The sequence below is a fragment of the Colobus angolensis genome, unplaced genomic scaffold (assembly GCF_000951035.1).
Source record: "Colobus angolensis palliatus isolate OR3802 unplaced genomic scaffold, Cang.pa_1.0 Scaffold158, whole genome shotgun sequence".
NCBI classification, from domain to species: Eukaryota; Metazoa; Chordata; class Mammalia; order Primates; family Cercopithecidae; genus Colobus; species Colobus angolensis.
Window position 1 is genome coordinate 7238726 of NW_012114688.1, and position 8650 is coordinate 7247375.

Genomic DNA, 8650 nt, shown 5'->3' on the forward strand with positions numbered 1-8650 from the left:
GCCCGTCTCGGCCTCCCAAAGTGCTGGGATTACAGGCTTGAGCCACCGCGCCCGGCCCTCTCTCATTCTTAGATAGGTAACATTCCTCTTTGTTCATGGATGGCTCTGACTCAGGGAGAGGTTTGGAGAATAGTTTTGTTTTCTCTCTGAAAATATATAAAAACCCATCTGAAGCCAGAGAAGGATTGTACCATGCTTCTGTACAAAGGATAAGGCAATCATTGATGCTAACTTACAGCAATATAGTACACTATGAAAGAAGGAGAGTAAGGAATATACCATTTAAATAAAGGGTTTGGAAATGGAATCTGGTTCTTGAACCTTAATTTGTATTCCACTAAATGACATTGATTTTTTAACCAGAGAGGATGGACTATAAAAGATTGTCCATATGTCACACTATAGGTTCTTTTGTCTTTATGACTGCTGAAAAACTTCCCCAAAAGCATTTTGGTAGAATATTTCTTATATTCCCAACAAATCATTCAACCACTTTCCAAATTATTGATGAGTTTATTCCTTGAACATAACTAAGACACGAAAAAACTTATTATCAAAAATATAGTTAAAAGATTTTGACTTTTCTGAATAAAGCAATAATACATAGTGCTTGACATTGCACCTATAATTTTACACCTCAGTGATTTTAATATAATGAATAATAGATATGTAATTTCAACTTTCAACTCTAGTAAGAGATGGGTTTGCCCCTGCCACTTGGAATTTAGATTCATGTCTATTCGCTCATACAAGGAAGTTTCAACATAAGAGTATGCCAGTCCTCAAAATGTTTAAATTTGTGTGTTATTACCTTAACACTTTTTTCATTTGAAGCATTTATTTTCTTGGTTAGTGAGAAGCTATCACATACAGTTCCAAAAAATTTGTGTGTACAAATTTATTGAGTGATACTTCAGTTCAAACCAAAAAATAAACATTTTTATTAACTCTGTTAAATGGTCACTATCCCCAGAAGCAGTAGTTATCAAAATGTAGCCCCCAGAAGAGTAGCGTCAGCATTATCTGGGAATTTGTTAGAAATGAAAAATATCAGACCTTAACCAGAAGTACTGATTCAGAAACTATAAGAGTGGAGTCCAGTAATCTGAGTTTTAATGAGCTCTCTGGATGATGTGTGGTCGGTGGGAGCCACTAATTATAAAAATAAAGTGAGTAGGATTGAAAACAAATTTGATATTCTTATATGTAGGGCAATAAAGCAGTAATCAAAAGTACCAGGGAAATCAAGTCACTGTCACATGTGTCACATGTGCCACATTAACTAACTTTAGATTAGTTGGCATAGTAATAGTTTATAAATTTGTGGCACATTAAAGTTATCAGATTGCCTTCAGATACTTCACCATATTGGTTTCTCATAATAACCCTCTGAGTTAGCTAGCACAAACCAAATATTGTTTCCTTCCTATAAGAACACTCAAGATTTTGTCAAAAGGCAACCAGCTAGAGATGGCATTAGAATCATCTTCTGTCTTGGTCTCTTTGAAATTTGCTGTGGTACAATAAGACCCTTATGAAAAGGGACTGATTTAAAATATGGCATGTTTTTGTCCTTCTGCATCAATAATACTTTCATCTTCGGTTATCAATCTTAATATTAAGTGACATATTAAAGTGCATCAGAACAAAGACCTTCACATGTTAAAATGTTCATGTGCTGCATTGTGTGATTTTTTTTAAAGAAAATTAACCACCTATACTCAGTATATTATGTCCATTTATTGATTGAGATATTGACATATTTTACAATTGATTGTATTTCAAGAAAATTGTACTCTTTAGCTTTCCTTTGTAGGCGAAAACTCTAGTCAAGTCTCCATTGTTTTACTGACTCATGAGATATTCTGTTGAGTGCCTATTTTATACCATGTCCTCTTCTAGGCACTAGGAAAATAAATGTCATGAGTCTTGCATTTTAAGAGCTTCCTTTATCTAGAAACAAAACAAGCCCCGGGAATAGCTAAGCCTCTATCATCTTGGTCTGCAGTTTGGCAATAGCTTCCGCAACTGTCTTTCTGAGTTATTTTCCCTGCTGCAATAGAAAATTAACATTTTCAGGAATAAATGAGATTATGTCATTTCTCTGCCCAAAACCCTCTAGAAGATTTCCATTACATTTAAAGAATAAAATCTTAAGTATTAGTCTGTGACATTCTTTGCTTTAAATATCTCCTTATTGTTTCTTCAACATATTAAGCACAAGCCCAATTTAAATCCTCTGAACAAGCTGTCATTTGGCCTGAAACATTTTTGCCCTAAAAATGTGCATGGGTCATTATTTTATTTCACTCTGTTTTCTATTCAAATAAGCTTTCTTAGAAAGCTTTCCCAACCAATAACTCTGTGTAAAATAGTCCCACACATTCCCAATCCAGTCACTTTCAAATACTCTCATTTTGCTACTTTTCTTGTTCAAAGCACTTATCAGTGCCTGACAGTATATAATATATGTCAATTTGGGATTATCACTTAATATCTCATATTAAAATGTATGAATTCTTAGCCACTAATTGCTTGTTTATGATTTATAATTCTTTTCCTTAGTACTTGGATTCGATAAAGACAAATATTTTTATCATTGTGTTTACCACTATATTCTTGACACCAAGAATTAAAAGTTATGAACATACAAAAATTATGTATGAAAAACAAATCACTTCATAATGAAAAATTTTATTAATGATAATAAGTAGCACAAGATACAAGTATGCCCTAAATAACGTTATTAGCAACTGTATGCAGGATAAATTGATGGATTTGAATGAGCAAATAAAGATATAACAAATATATCAGGAGAGCTCCACTATACATTTACTAGATCAGAGATATACTAATCTAGTAAATAGCATAAAATATGTGGGAAGTGAAATATAGTAAATTATGTAGAATTATTAAAATGAGAGAACTGAAAGAATGAAATAAAGTTTCCCTGCACCAGCTCTCTTTGCATGCTGCCATCCACGTAAGATATGAGTTGCTCCTCCTTGCCTTCCAACATAACTTTGAGGCCTCATCAGCAGTGTGGAACTGTAAGAGCATTAAACCTCTTTCTTTTGTAAATTGCTCAGTCTCAGGTATGTCTTTATCAACAGCATGAAAATGGACAAATACAGTAAATTGGTACCAGTAGAGTGGGGTGCTGCTGAAAACATACCTGAAAATGTGTAAGCAACTTTGGAACTGGGTAACAGGCAGAGATTGAAACAGTTTGGAGGGCTCAGAAGAAGACAGGAAAATGTGGGAAAGTTTGGAACTTCCTAGAGACTTGTTGAATGACTTTGACAAAAATGCTAATAGTGATATGAACAATAAGGTCCAGGTTGAGATGGTCTCAGATAGACATGAGGAACTTGGGAACTGGAGCAAAGGTGACTCTTGTTATGCTTTAGCAAAGAGACCGGCAGTATTTTGCCTCTGCCCTAGAGATTTGTGGAACTTTGAACTTGAGAGAGATGATTTAGGGTATCTGGCAGAAGCAATTTCAAAGCAGCAAAGCATACAAGAGGTGACTTGGGTAGTGTTAAAGGCATTTAGTTTTATAAGGGAAGCAGAGCATAAAAATTTGGAAAATTTGCAGCCTGACAATGGATAGAAAAGAAAATCCCATTTTCTGAGGAGAAATTCAAGTGAGCAGTCTGCAGAAATTTGCATAAGTAATAAGCAGCTGAATATTAATCTCAAGACAATGGGGAAAATGTCTCCAGGGCATGTCAGAGGTCTTTGAAGCAGTCCCTCCCTTCCCAGGCCTGGAGGCCTAGAAGGAAAAAGTGGTTTTATGGGCCAGGGCCAGGTCCAGGGTCCCTGTGCTTTGTGCAGCCTAGGGACCTGGTGCCCTGCGTCCCAGCCACTCCAGTTGGGGCTGAAAGGGGACAATGTAGAGCTTGGGCCATGGCTGGAGAGGGTGCAAACCCAAGCCTTGACAGCTTCCATGTGGTGTTGAGCCTGTGGGTACACAGAAGTCAATAACTGGGGTTTGGGAAACTCCGCCTAGATTTCAGAAGATGTATGGAAGCACCTGGATGCCCATGTAGAAGTTTGCTGCAGGGGGAGGTTCCCTCATAGAGAACCTCTGCTAGGGCAATGCAGAAGGGAAATATGGGGTCTGAGCCCCCACACAGAGTCCCTACTGTGCCATCACCTACTGTAGCTGTGAGAAGAGGGCCACCATCCTCCAGACCCCAGAATGGTAGATCCACTGACAGCTTGCACCATGTACCTGGAAAAGCCACAAGCACTCAATGCCAGCCTGGAAAGCAGACGAAGGGAGACTGTATTCTGCAAAGTCACAGGGTTGGAGCTGCCCAAGACCATGGGAACCCACCTCTTTCATCAGCATGACCTAGATGTGAGACACGAAGTGAAAGAAAATCATTTTGGAGCTTTAATGTTTGACTGCCCTGCTGGATTTCGAACTTGCATTGGAGCCTGTAGCCCCTTTGTTTTGGCCGGTTTCTCCGATTTTAAATGGCTGTATTTACCCAATGCCTGTACCCTCATTGTATTTATGAAGTAACTAACTTGCTTTTGATTTTACGGGCTCATGGGAAGAACTTGCCTTGTCTCCGATGGGACGTTGGATTGTGGACTTTTAGGTTAATGCTAAAATGAGTTAAGACTTTGGGGAACTGTTGGGAAGGCATGACTGGTTTTGAAATGTGAGGACATGAGATTTGGGGAGGGCCTAGGCAGAATGATATGGTTTGGCTGTGTCCCCATCCAAATCTCATCTTGAATTGTAACTCCCACAATTCACACGTCATAGGAGAAACCTGGTGGAGATGATTGAATTACGGGGGCTGGTCTTTTCTGTGCTGTTCTTGTGATAGAGAATGATTGTCATGAAATCTGATGGTTTTAAAACTGGGATTTTCCCTGTAAAAGCTCTCTTTGCCTACTTCCATTAATGTAAGATGTGTCTTGCTCCTCCTGCCTTCCACCATGATTATGAGGCCTCCCCAGCCAAGTGGAACTGTAAGTCTAATAAACAACTTTTTTTTTTTTTTTTTTTGTAAATCGCCCAGTCTCACGTATGTCTTTATCAGTGAGATGAAAATGGACTAATACACATGGCAAGGAACGTCCTCTTCTAACACATTTATATTTATATTCATTGATTACCTGGTAGCAAAAATAGAAGCTTACAAGAAATTATAAATGTTCATATTTTTTCAATTACATAGATGAATGAATGATAAATACGGTTGATATACATGTCAGAAAAGATAAGGAACTTTTTACCTTTTAAAAAAATCTATTAAAGAATATGAATATATTTGTGATTTCTCTTGTAAAACAAATTTAGTGCAGTAAGATTCTTTTCTTATTCATCATCAGAGTCCCCACAACATGCAACAGATTATATTTTAGATAATTGGTGCTTAATATACAAATGATAGAATAGTATTTATCTATTTTTTTATTGTCAAATAACATAGAGCTCTTTTTCTGTTTGCCATTTGAGGTCAGGTACTTGCTATCCTTTTGTAGTGGTAAGGCATTTTTCACTCCAATTTAGTGTAAATCCTTAGTCTCTGGCCCTGTCAGCCTGTAGGTAATGTTTTTATTAATCATCAATCATTTTCCTCTTTCCTACTTATACAGGTCTTGTGTGTAACCTGCAAGATTCTGTACAAGAAAAATGCCCATCATAAGTAAGGTACCAATTTTCTGGAACTATTACACTAGTGAATGATGACCTTTATCAAATGGTGGGCAATTGGAAAGCCTCCAAAACATCTTAACTGATTTGTTATAAGTAAACTTGATGTCTTGAAAAACAAATAAGGAAGCAATGCTTTCTGATAGTCATTGTCCATGAATCAACATGAAGAACTATAACTAATTTTTAAGAAACAAAAGTGCTAATTCCAATATACTTAGGTGTCGATATAGAAGGAAAGTAAGTAACACTGTAATGGTTTCGGAAATACTGCTTGTTTAAACAGGAAATATTAATGACCAACATCATTATCACTTATGAGGAATAACAAAAGAACATAAGTTATTGCTGGTTTATTTCAAGGGGAGTGCACATATATTTGAAAAGGAACCAGAGAGTTCTAAGTACACTGAAGGAAAGAGAAACATTGGTTCAAACAATTAAATGATTATTTCCCTTGGAAAGAGGGTAAAGTCAATATTATTTCTTACTGTTTTGTCTGTTCTTAGTCAGACTCATATATACTTTCAGAAACGTTATTTAAAGAATCAAAGTTCAAAGTAGCATAAAATACACATCAAAATTTTGAAGTACTGCTATTAAATCTACCATATTATACTTATTATTAATACTTTTATTAATAGTATAAAGCCATAATAAGTAATAGTAGTAGTTGTTCAGTAAACTATACTTTCCTTAGGTAGATTTAGTATACACATTTGCTGATATATTCAGCATACTCATAACTGCTGAAATTTAGATATGGACTCTCTTTTTAATATAAGTTCCCTATTAGGTAGTGCTAAAATTATTTCCCTTCTCCTAACCCTAAGGAGTAAACACATAATAAACTGAAGAAATGTAGTGCGCAGCAGGAAAGAAATTGGAAAATTCATTATATTTGTCTTTAAGGAATATTATAATAGTTTTATCATCTACCTGTTATATAATTTTCAATAATATTTGCCAATATCATCTTTATAGTTTGTGGCATATAAACATAATGACTCACTTGAAAATTCCTGCCATTAACAATGATGATAGCCTTCATTATTGAATGTATCTCATGTATTTGCCATTGTAAATAACATTTTACATACGTTATTTCACTATGTTTCATCATATTACTGTAAGATAGTTAATGTATCACTCTTTTTCCAATAAGATTTTCTGGGGGTCCAAGAGGTTACTCAAAATCCTAAAGTCAAACATTAATGGAAAGGGGAAGCAAGATTTGAAAGCCTGATATATCTGACTCCAACTCTGCTGTCTTTTTTTCACATTGTCAAGCTGTAGGACTGTGTAAATGTTTGTTATTAGGTGGGCATTTTTGGTATCCTCTGACTGTTTCATTGAGTGATTAGCAGTACCTTAGAAACACTCCAATGACCTCCTTGCTTGTTATCAGAAACAATTACTGAAGATAGTAAAGCTATTGCTCTATGTAGCCATTTTGCTAGACAATAGGAGTGAATAAAGCAGAACTCCATGGATCCAATGGATAATAACAGCTGAAAAAAACATAAAGCTGGCTGAACGTCTTATTTTTATAGAATTGGTATTGCTAGTTCAGGGCTGAGCAGGAGCTCTGAATGAGAAATTAAAGATGCATATTGTCCCTAGAGTTTACTATATGTTCAACTTAATTGGAAATTGCAACTAACACACTTCTTAGACATTTTCTTTGTTGGGTGTAGGATCAAAGTGAACTATATAAAAAAATAAGGTGTGTTTGATGATTAGAGCTATAGGAGAAAAAGTATAATACTCAATTTTGGTAGATAAAATATCTCAACAATGTCTCCAAGCAGAAACTGTTAAAGTCACCCCCTATATCCTTTTGTCCACTTGAATTTCCTAAGGCTGTGATAGACAGTTTCTTGCACTTTGAAAAACGTCAATTTCAGACACCTTTAACTCTCTTCTACCAGAGGATATCAGAGAAGTTGCTCAGCCACAAGCTGGGTGTAACCTGTAAGTAGAGGGAAGTTCAAATGCTTAGGGACAACTAAAGAGTGGTAGTCAGTGGATAAGTTATTTCATTTCCTAAAAGGTTATTTCGTGTGATGATTGTATGTCAGGATCTTCATGGTTTCTCAGAGAATTCTCAGTGGGACTGAGCAGCAGTAACTCATAGCAGTATCTGGATCATTAATGTACACTTTTCAATAGCTTTTATCACTTTGCTGTCTCACCTCCTGTCTTCCTCGCATGTACCCGCTGGGAGTGTATCTCAAATACACTAAGTCCTTGCCTCAGTTTCCCCTTTTGGTGAACTAAATCTAAGACTATTCCCTAAAGAATGTTCTTAAAGATGTAGGGACATTCTCTATTAATAAAGTGTCTTTCCCATTATCTCATTTAATACTTGATATGGTTTGGCTCTGTGTCCACACTCAAATCTCATCCCGAATTATAATCCCCACATGTTGAGGGAGGGACCTGGTAGGAAGTAATTATTCCCATAATGTTCTTGAGATAGTGAAGGAGTTCTCACGAGATCTGATGGTTTTAAAAGTGGCAGTTTACCATGCGTGCTCTCTCTCTCCTGCCACCTTGTGAAGAAGGTACTTGCTTCTCCTTCTTCTTCCAATATGGTTATGTTTCCTGAGAACTTCCAGCCATGCAGAACTGTGAGTCAATTAAACTTCTTTCCTTTAAAAGTTACCCAGTCTCCGACCATTATATATAGCAGTCTGAAAACAGACTGATGCAATACTATCAATTGTTTACAATTTTTCCTCCCTCATATACTGTAAACTCTCCATGGGTGGCCATGGAAGCTCCCCTTCTTTTCTCCTTCCTCCTCCTCCTCCTTCTCCTCCTCCTCCTTCCCTTTCCCCTTCCCCTTCCCCTCCTTCCCCTTCCCCTTCCCCTTCTTCCTCTTCCTCTTCCTCTTCCTCTTCTTCTTCTTCTTCTTCTTCTTCTTCTTCTTCTTCTTCTTCTTCTTCTTCTTCTTCTTCTTCTTCT